General features: G+C 26.3%; 1 protein-coding gene across 4 annotated transcripts in view; it reads left to right on the forward strand.

Moving 5' to 3' along the window:
* The first annotated feature begins 228 nt into the window (after window positions 1–228).
* LOC126898564 (protein SHQ1 homolog) overlaps window positions 229–11,778 on the forward strand; it is a 26,326-nt gene continuing 14,776 nt past the window's right edge. For 2 of the 4 annotated variants that reach the window (XR_007702300.1, XR_007702299.1), the window contains exons 1-6: window positions 233–422; window positions 861–967; window positions 1,316–1,522; window positions 1,596–1,850; window positions 3,934–4,132; window positions 4,365–4,429. The gene's annotated coding sequence lies outside the window, so the exon portion shown is untranslated. Of the gene's footprint in view, window positions 423–860; window positions 968–1,315; window positions 1,523–1,595; window positions 1,851–3,933; window positions 4,133–4,364; window positions 4,430–11,778 lie in introns of those variants that run through there. The other 2 variants (XR_007702301.1, XM_050672752.1) reach the window with 2 other exon arrangements.

An 11,778-nucleotide genomic window follows, 5' to 3' on the forward strand; every position in this document is an offset into this window, starting at 1 on the left:
ATAATCTTATCTATGATCTATGTCCAGTGATAAAAATAACAAAATTTCAAAACAAGCGTCAAATATAATATTGTTAGCACAAAGCTTGTAAAACCAATGAGAAAGTCGTATTCGCTATAAGTTTTATTCTTGTGCGAAATTATAATATGCTACTCGTGGCGCTCTCTAACAACACATATCAGTATTTTATCAAAATAATAATCTAAATAACATTAATTTGGTTTGATAACTAGAGAGATGTTTTCACGTCTACTAGAGGTTTTTGTTATCTATGTCTTATTTACTTTTTATTTAAAGAGTATCGTTTTTTAACTTAAGTTAGAGGCGTACATTATCATGTGTTCGTAGTTGTCCTATTATATTAATGGTGTATTTAATTTGTTATAAATAATGGCCGGAAATTTCTGGCAAAGTTCTCACTAGTGAGTAATATCTAAAAATTATCTTTAAATAAATAAAATAATTAACAGTGTTATTTTAAATAATTTAACATGGTGAATTTTGTCATGGAAATATTTTATACCGTTAAATTAATTTATGCATATTTCTTAATCTAGCTATATTTTAATTTAATTTGATTTGTTTATACGAAAAAGTAACATCAATTTGGGTCGTTTTTCATTGTTCAGTTGTTGAAAAAGAATAATTATTCTGAATACTAATTTTTATGATAAATAACTTTGAATAAATCTAATTTACATATATCTTAGAACAATCTTACTTCCAGTCAAATTACTAAGTTTAATACATTCTAATTTGATATCAAGAAATATTGATTAAATATTTTTTTTACTGTGGTTATACCATATTTTGAATAAAATTTATATTTACATTTTAATGTTGTATCATTTCATTTTTAGTCAACAATGGATATTGGACAAACAAGATTTAGTTAGGGAACGTCAATTAGACCTACAAGTTTTAAGTGAAGAAGAATATCAAAAAATTTGTATCTTTTTCTCAAATTGTGAGTTATTATTTTAAGTTTTATCTCAGACATAATTCAGTTAGTTAACATACACTGATAAAAATATACTATAACTTAAAATGTATCTTCAAATTGATTAAAAAAAAAAATTTAATTTATTAATAAAAACAAAAAAAAATTTTTATTCATTTTTAATAGTTTTTCATATTTTAAAATGTTTAATAAGTTTTAGAAAAAAAATATTATTTTTGTTAATTTAAAAATATTAATTTCTATCTAATTTTAATTTTAATTTCCCTATTTTTTCTATGAATTCAAATTTTTTGAGTTCTTCTATATATTTTTATGTACACATATGTAAATAATACTTCATGAGATTTTTTTCAGTTATCCAAATTTTAGGCGAACAGCTTAAACTGAAACAACAAGTTATAGCTACTGCCACTGTATATTTCAAACGTTTTTATGCTAGAAATTCTCTCAAAAGTATTGACCCATTACTTTTGTCTCCTACGTGCGTCTTTTTAGCATCCAAAGTAGAGGAGTTTGGGGTTATATCAAACAGTCGTTTGATAACTACCTGTCAGACAGTTTGTATGCTATCATATTGTTATACCAATATTTTTTTATTATTCAATATACTTTTACTTTTCTATTTTATTTGTAGTAAAAAATAAATTAAGTTATGCTTACACTCAAGAATTTCCCTACAGAACAAATCATATATTAGAATGTGAGTTTTATCTATTGGAAAATTTAGACTGTTGTCTAATTGTTTTTCAACCTTATCGTCCATTACTTCAACTCGTACAAGATATTGGACAGCATGAAGATCAACTGTTAGCTTTAGCTTGGAGAGTTGTTAATGATAGTTTAAGAACAGATCTATCATTATTGTATCCGCCCTATCAAATTGCAATTGGTAATGATTATTTTTAATAAATATGCTGCTTAAATACACCATACTTTAAAACTAATTTATTAATACCAGTGTTGGAGAGTAATATAACATAATTACAACATAAATTTTTAAATGTTTTAGTAATTTAGTTATTTTAGCTTCGATGCGAAGCTGAAAAGGTATTGGTTTTACTAAGATGTGTTTTTTTTTTTTTTTTTTTTTGTCTGTTACCACTTTTTCTCAGCTCTCACCGAACCGATTTCTTTCAATGATACGTCAAAAGATCACAAATCGTATCTAGTCGAAGACATTACCCTTAAAAATTGAAAAAATTCCCTCGTTCCCCATAAATGGGGGAAACCTCCAAAAAAAATTACAAATTTAAAAATCGCTAATTATCGAAATTTTTTCAATTTTTTTTACTTAAAAGTGCCATAACTTTTTCAAAAATGAACATATCAATATAATTTTTTTTTATATAGATGCATAATATCATTACCTTTCATTTGGTATATTTTTTTCATAAATTTAACCCTTAACCTGCCCACAAGGGGGGATTTAAAATGACAACTTTTTCACAAAAAATTAATTTTTTTAACTTAAATTTTGAAAATGTTCCGGAAGGTCTGACACTTTTATATATATCTTAAATTAAAGCTAATGTAATATGCTTTATCATGAAAAAAAAAAATTTCGGACTTTATTTTATCTTCACGGTGAAAATGGCTACCAAATGCTATTATTGTGTAAAAATTCTCAATTTTATTTTTTACATTTTTAACTTTATAATGCTATGACATATTGAAAAGTGTATGGATCAACATTATTTTTTTATGAGAAATTAATATTTTTTAATAATCCCTCTTTCATTCGACATACTTTATCTTAATCAAGATATTAATAATGAACTAGTAGATCATGTAGCTTTTGGAATAATCCACCAAATTTTTAAAATTAAACACTATCTAAAGATTTGCATCGAAACGTTTTTTGTTTTATAGTGATTTTAATCACTGTCATATATCATTATACTTGATCCATCTATGCCACGTCACCACTGTGCCGCGACCCCCCTGTGCTGGGTTTTTTTATATATCAAATAACGTATTTCTATAAAAGTTACAATTATTAGAGTGACGTTATTGAGTAATTCATTTAATATAACGCGTAGTCAAAAGTTTATGACTGTTATATACATATTGGTTACCAACTGGAATTAATCATTATTTATTTTATTACATACCTAGTGTCACCCATTGCATGTTATGTGATCTCAGAAGATAGTCAATTAAGTCCCAAGCCCAATTAAATTTAAAAAATATGTATATTTTTGCCAGAACAATTAATTTAATAGTAGCTAACATAATAGAAAAATAAATAACTCAATAGATAGACGACAAATCATTAGATAGTTATTATTAATAGGATAAATATATTATGCCAAAAACCTTTGTAGTGGTGTACTCAACAACTAATTTTTCTTTTTTAATGAAAGTTTTTTATTGATTATTTACAATCTATAGAACAAGTATAATAAGTAAAAGTGCTGATATATGAAAATAACACGAATGAATAGCTCATGTTAGAGTTCCTCTTTTAATAATAGTAAAGTATTAAAGCATGTTAGTTGTAAGTAATTAATCATTTATCCATCTATAAAACAATTTCATAATTTTAATTTCTCCTAAATATTATTTCAATTAAAAAATACACTTCAAAGTATTATATTTGTTTTTAAGGTTAGGCAACATAAAGAGAAAAATTTCATTATATAGTAAATACATTAAATGTATATAAATATAGCATTTATTTATTAGCTATGTATAATGCAATTTTAAACATTTAAAAATTATATCAATATGCATTAAATATTATAATATTGTGATTTACATGCATTTCTATTGTAAAATAAAACAAACAAAAATCATTAATTACCGAAAATGTTAAATTTTTGCTTAAAGCTATTTTAAGTTATTGTGTTTAGCTTGTATTTACCAAATTGTAATATTAATCTTAATAATTGTAAAAAAAATTCAATATATTAAAATATTTTCTTTGCTTAATTAATTTCTCATGAACATTAAAGAGAATAATTTTATTTTAGGATGCCTACAAATTGCTTGTGTTATTATGCAAAAAGATCTTAAATCATGGTTTGCTGAACTTAATGTAGACATTGACAAAATCCAAGAAATATCCAGATATATAATTAACTTATTTGAATTATGGAAATCGTATGACGAAAAAAAAGATATACAAGTATTGCTAAATAAAATGCCTAAACCAAAATTACAATCTTCTCGGTAACTACTTAAGTAAAAGTTTTATATTTAATTATTACCATTTTAAAAGAATAAAAAATATTTTTATTGTTATTTTTGCATAATTGAAATATTATACTTACTTATTCTTAGTATAAAGTATTAACTTTATCATTCATTGATGTTTGTTGAATAAGATTTGATCATTGTACAAAAAATTCATTTATAAATGTATTTTTTTTTTTCATTCTATAGTGTATTTGAAATTTTTTAGATATTGCTAGATGATGAGTATAATTATATTGATGGATTATTTATTAAAAGGAAACTAAATTTAAGGTAATTATAATTTTAATTTGACACATTTATGTGTGATATGTTCTAAGTGTGTCAAAATTGACTAATATACATTAATTTTATATAAATTTTTAAATACTTGTAGATTTTATTTATTTACCCATTATTGAGTTACATTTAATCTCAGAATACAAATTATTTTATGTACTTAATTAAAGTGATTGTAGATCACATTAAAGGAACTATAACCAACAAACTAAACCAAACTATACCAACAGGTAAAATTATAGTAATTAAAAATAGAGGTATTTGTTCGACTAAAATTATTATTATGAATGAAAATTGCTAACAAAGGTACTGGATTAAAAAGTAGAAGCCTTGATTATAATACAATAAATGTATTTGTGCCTGTATATTTTGTGGTATAAAAGAGACTGAGGTAATGCCAATGTAATTTTGGTCATTATAATTTCTTCAAAACTAAGAACTTTTAAAAATACTAATTCCATGGTAATAACTGTGTTATCAAATTGTATACTTATAATTATAACTTAATAAAAATAATTTGTCACTATCAAAATAATAAAATAAATACAAATTATATACAGAGTAGAACAGATCTAACTAACAACTCATATAACTTATAATCTACATAATATTTTATACTTTTTTAATCAATTTTTACAATATAGAACTATATTTAAAATATGTTTTAAATTATTTTTCGCAATTACAAAAAATATTTTAAAAATTAATTTTTTTTAAGATCTGAAGATAGCCATTTTATAGATAAGTTTTAAAGAAAAATTTTGTTAGCAAAAACTCTTATTTTAATTCAGTAGTTACGTTTATACAGCATTTTGAAATTTGTTAAATTTTGATTTTTTATACAATTTTCCAATGGTATCAAATGTTAGTCCATATTATGTAAAATACTGAAGTAAACACTTATTACGTTATTAACTGGTAACATTACGCGATTTCTTTTTCATGGATAATAATGACGTTTAACGCGCTTTATATAGAAATGATTATCTCTAATCTTTATTACAAAAATTAGGAACATTATCGTATGGCAATGAGCAAACATAATCAATATGAAGCATAGGATCAAGATTATAACTAAACTTATAGCCTAGATCTGTAATAGAGTTTAACTCACGCGAGATATTTACTTCAGTAATACTATAGTGAAACTCAACAGGATATTTTGTTCTATGATACGTAAAGACCTTAAATTTGGTTAAATTAAGTGACAATCCCATTGAGTTTGACCATTCAGAAAATCTATTAAGATCATCCTGTAATTTCAAACAGTCATCAATCGAGCGTACACACATAAATAGTTTGACATTGTCGGCAAAACAAAGAAAATGACAATGGTGCAAAACTTTATGCACACAGTTTAAGAATAAGGAAAATAAAATAGGGGACTAGTGACCTCCCTGGGGGACACCAGAGACGCTAAAAATACTTTAGACTTAACGCCGAATACTTTTACCCATTGGTATCAATTACAAATATAGGAACTAATCCAAAATAGAAGTGGTTCACCAAAACCATATTGTCTAAGAACAGTAATAAAGGTCGTATGATCCATAGAGTCAAATGCTTTACTGAAATCATTGTATATAACATCTACTTGTAATTGATTTTGGAAAGCATTAAAAATATAGTTGGTGAATACAAGATTACAGGTGGAAGATGAGCGACCCGGACGAAAGCCATGCTGTTCTTCCATTAAAATGTTATTAACAGGTCTTTGAATTCCATTAAGTATAAGCAATTCAAATATTTTTGATATGTGGGACTGTATAGCAATAGGGCGGTAATTTTAAATTAGACTAGGGGAGCCCATTTTGAACACCGGTGTAATGGAACTAAGTTTAAGCATAGATAGGAATGAGTCTTCGTCTAATGAACGCCTAAATAAGATCCATAGAGGATATGCCAATATTTTCCTTAGTTCATATAAAAATGTACCGGATAAGCCATTCGGACCCACAGAACCAACACCCCGTAAGTTTGATAATTTATGGTAAACATCATCAACACTGAAGTATACATTGTTAAAAAGGTCAATGGTGGGAATATCTAGTTGGTCAATTAAGACATTATTTTTCTTAGCACTGTAAACCGAAGAAAAGAAGTCAGAAAATAGATTTGCAGTTGTTAACTCATCAGAAGAGCTCACGCCGTTGTAAGGCAAAATTTTAGGTATATTGCTTGATGACCGTTTGCTATTAACATATTTCCAAAATTCATACGGTTTATCTTTGAGTAGTTTTTCAACATTACTAATGTGTTCACGATAGCATTTTTTAGAAGTATATTTAAATTTAGCACGAAGATATAAAAATACTTTATAATATGACATGTTGGAAAAGGACTTAAACTTAGCATGAGTTTCCCTTTTTTGAGCTCAAACCAAGGAGGATAAGTTATAGAACAGATGGCTGCGATCGAATCTAGGAAAACAGAAATTAGTGTTTAAAATTAGATTTAGGGTGATATTTAGGGTGATATGCGTCAACTGTTTATTAGAGCTAAAGATTAGATCCAAAATGTTATTAGAGGCATTACGTATGTCGTTGGCTTGGAAAACCCCACTTGTTGCGAATGATTCAGGTACATATGGCGCGCGAGGTGATGAGGAATAAGAATAAGAAAATCCAATACTATCGTTGTCCCAAGAGATCTCAGGGAGATTGTAGTCACCACAGATAATAAAAGTGTTATCAAAAAACTTTGTATTTGGCATTGATATGTGATTCATAAGTATTAGGGGGAGAATGGGGAGGCATGTAGACCCCGCCAATAATATAGTTCAAGGTACCAACAGTAAGACGAACAAAGATGTGTTCAACATTCAGTTGTTCTACTAGGATGGGATAGGAGGGAATACCTTTGCGAATGCCAATGAGGACTCCACCACCACAATTACTAGTATACGTACATCTGTCATATCTAAAAATATTATAGTTAAAAAGACCAAGTTCAGAATTTGAAAATTGACTAGTAAGTCAAGTTTCAGTGAGTACAATGAATAAACAATCTAAAGAAGAAACATTACAATTAAAATGAGGTAGTTTTGATCTAAGTCCTCGACAGTTTTGGTAGTAACCAGACAGTGGACCCTCCGTTTTTTGAAGAAATTTTACCTACTTTCGGCAGCCCATTTTCAAATAAAATTCGCAGGCCAGGTTCGCCTTCGTTGGTTCTCCGGTCAAGCTCCAAGTGACACTCACGCAGCAACTTGCGTTGTAAATTGGTTTTATTGCTGACCATACGAAAGCCATCTGAGAAGGAACAACCCGAGTGCCTTGCTGTGCTGTAGGCCGATAATAAGTGCATAGCGGACTGCTTATTATCAAAAATAGCTTTAATTAGGCAAGGTGTATGGAGGAACTCCATAAAATATTAAATTAGAAAATATAAATAGTATATATAAAAATGGTATATATAAATAGTATTTATCATAAAAAAATTGTATTGATCCATATATTTTTCAAAAAGTTATAGCATTATAAAATTTAAAATATAAAAAAGAATTTTTTACAAAAATTGTATATTAGCTCAATGCGAAGCTGAGAAGCTAATTTAGATACAATAACTTCAATAGAGGTCAAGGATCCCATCACTGTAGTTCCCCTCGTGAGAAGAAATTTCTTATTCATATTAAAATTATTTTACTATATTTTAGGTTTTAGCTTCGATGCAAAGCTGAGAAAGTATTTTTTTGTGACTATCATTTATTTTCTCTGCTCTAACTTGACCTACTTTTTTCAACGATATCTTAAATAATTACGTTTCGTATCTAGTTGAAGATATTACCTTAAAAAATTGAAACAAAATTCTAATTTATCAATTAAACAGTTACTTATCCCATGTTCTCCATACAGACAATTGAAATCGTTCATTTCTAATGTTTTAAAAGTATTTATTGACGAATCAAGTTTGATATGATAGATTTCAACTACAAAATTAAACCATTTTACTTTGTAATTTAATAATTCATTTACTCTATTTGTGTGAGCTAATACTAGATTATAATATTCCAAATTTTTTGTTAACATATTGCTATATAAATTATTTCTAAAAATAATGATTATTAGTTTCTCCTGAATTAATAATGTATTTTGACAATTATAATGAAATTTTATAATACTCTCTATTGAGTAGATCTTTTTAATAACTTGTTTTTGATTAGTTTTAGTTTCGATGCGAAGCGGAGAAGGTATTAATTTTACTATGATGTGTTTTTTTTTTTTTTTATGTCTGTTGCCACTTTTTCTCAGCTCTCACTGGACCGATTTCTTTCAAAAATACGTCAAAAGATCACAAATCGTATCTAGTTGAAGACATTACCCTTAAAAATTGAAAAAAATTCCCTCGTTCCCCGCAAATGGGGGAAATATCCAAAAAAATTACAAATTTAAAAATCGCTAATTTTCGAAATTTTTTCACTTTTTTTTCTTAAAACTTCCATAACTTTTTGAAAAATCAACAAATCAACATAATTTTTTTTTATACTAAAACCTTAGATATTTACCTTTCATTTGATATCATTTTTTTGAAAATCTATCACTTAACCTGCTCATTGGGGGGGATTTAAAATGGCAACTTTTTTACAAAAATTAATTTTTTCAACTTAATTTTTGAAAATGTTCCGGAAAGACTGCGTCCTTTAAACATATATCAAATTAAAGCTTATTTTATGTACTACAAAATGAAAAAAAAAAATTTGTCCCGACACTTTTTTTTCTACATTTAAACGGCTGCCGTAGTTAAAAAAACACTATTTTTGTGTTAAAATTTTCGATTTTCGATTTTAAATTTTCAACTTAAAAATGCTATAACTTTTTGAAAAATGTATATATCAGCACAAATTTTTTTTTTCTAAATACATTATAAGTACATCTTTCATTTGACATACTTTTTATTAAAATTGGACAATTTCCCCTTATATAGGGGGCGTTCAAAACTTAAAATATTGTAAAAAACATAGATCTTTTTCAACTGAACTTTTGAAAATGTTCCGGAAATACTGCGTCCTTTAAACATATATCAAATCAAAGGTTATGTTATATACTATCAAATGAAAAAAAAAAATTTGTCCCGACATCTTATCTTCTATGTGCAAATGGCTGTCGAAAATTTAAAAAAAAATGTAATGTTTGCGATAAAAATTACATTTTATCGGGATGTTTTTTGTACTTAAAACTGCCATAACTTTTTCAAAAATGAACAAATAAAAATAATATTTTTTTGTATTGAAACCTTAGATATTTCCCTTTCATTTGATATAATTTTTTTTGAAAATCTAACACTTATTCTGCTCACTGGGAGGATTTAAAATAGTAACTTTTTTACAAAAAATAACTTTTTCAACTTAATTTTTGAAAATGTTCCGGAAATACTGCGTCCTTTAAACATATATAAAATTAAAGCTTATTTTATGTACTACAAAATGAAAAAAAAAAATTTGTCCCGACGATCTATCTTCTATACGCAAATGGCTACCATATTGAAAAATATACTATTTTTGTATGATAATTATGGGTTTTGTATTTTATTTTAATAGAAGTTGATGTTGCTTTTGCAATTATCCATCAATTTTTTAAAATTAAACACTATCTACAGATTTGCATCGAAGCGTTTCTTATGATAGTGATTTTAATCACTGTCAGATTAAATCTATACTGGACCCTACTATGCAATGTCTCCACTATGCCGCGACCCCACTGTGCTACCGTTTTTATTGGATGTCTGTGATTATTTTTAGTTAAAGTATATCATTAAAATTAATTCAGTTCATATTTCAATTGTAGGATCTTTTTAAACACCAAAGTTACTAGAAAATGATTACTATTATTTCTATTTAAGTTATCTATTACATTATAAGTGCAAAAAAATATTGAGCTTTTNTCACTGTCAGATTAAATCTATACTGGACCCTACTATGCAATGTCTCCACTATGCCGCAACCTCACTGTGCTACCGTTTTTTTATTAAANTTTTCTGATAAAAATAAGTAGTTATTATAAAATTTCCTAACTGCATATTAATCTTAACGGTACAATTTTTTTAATTCTCATATAATTTTTTATTTAATGATGTCAATTTCAAACTTGCTAATTGAGCTAAAAGTTATGGTAAAATAAATTAATTTTTTTTTATTATAAACATTCACAAAAATCAACTTTAAACGATTAAAAAAATAGGTTAAATATGTTATTTTCCTTATTTTAACATATTAATGATAAAAATCAGTATTAATTTAAAACAATTTTTTTTTGTTCTTAATTATTTTTTTTTTATATGTAAATACTTATTTTTTAATCATAAGTAATAACATTAAAACTTAGAAGTAATAGAAAAAGTTATATGCACATTTGAAAACATCGCGAAAAGTTGATTTAGAAAAGTATATTTTTGTTCTGATGAAAGTTCCATATAGTCTAGTGTGNTGAAAGTTCCTTTTGTTTAGTGTATTTATTCATAAGTAACAAAATTTTTTTATTAAAAAGTATTGCATCAATCCCTTTAAATTTTTATACGCATTAAAAGTATATGAATATACAACTCCTTTTTATTTGTATAATATCTCCGTAAAAATTACAATATTATATTATTGAATATCAATTTTATACTAAATTTAATTACTGTAATTATTATGTATTCATATGTTATAATTATAAATCGGGATAAAATTAAGGGAATAAGTGTTATNGATATAATTAAAGAAATAAGAGTTCATGTTGCTTTTAAAATATTTCACCAATTTCTCTAAATGAAACACTATCTACAGATTTGCATCGAAGCGTTTTTTATGATAGTGATTTTAATCACTGTCAGATATCATCTATAGTTGTCCCAACTATGCCACGTCCATACTGTACCGCGACCTTACTGTGCTACCGTTTTTTAGCTTCGATGCGAAGCTGAGAAGGTATTAATTTTACTATGATGTGTTTTTTTATTTTTTTTTTTTTTTTTTTTTTTGTGTGTCTGTGAACGCTCAATCTCAGCTCTCGCTGGACNTTTTTTTTTTGTGTCTGTGAACGCTCAATCTCAGCTCTCGCTGGACCGATTTTGATGAACAATATGTCAAAAGATCACAAATCGTATCTAGTCGAAGACATTACCCTCAAAAATTGAAAAAAATTCCCTCGTTCCCCGTAAACGGGGGAAATCCCCCAAAAAATTACAAATTTAAAAATCGCTAATTTTCGATATTTTTTCAATTTTTTTTACTTAAAATTGCCATAACTTTTTTAAAAATGACCGAATCAATATCATTTTTTTTTTATAGATACCTTAAATATTTACCTATCATTTTATATATTTTTGTGAAAATTTGACCCTTTAACAGCCCACAGGAAGGGTTT

Source organism: Daktulosphaira vitifoliae, unplaced genomic scaffold (assembly GCF_025091365.1).
Source record: "Daktulosphaira vitifoliae isolate Bord-2020 unplaced genomic scaffold, ASM2509136v1 Scaffold_2, whole genome shotgun sequence".
Classification (NCBI taxonomy): domain Eukaryota; kingdom Metazoa; phylum Arthropoda; class Insecta; order Hemiptera; family Phylloxeridae; genus Daktulosphaira; species Daktulosphaira vitifoliae.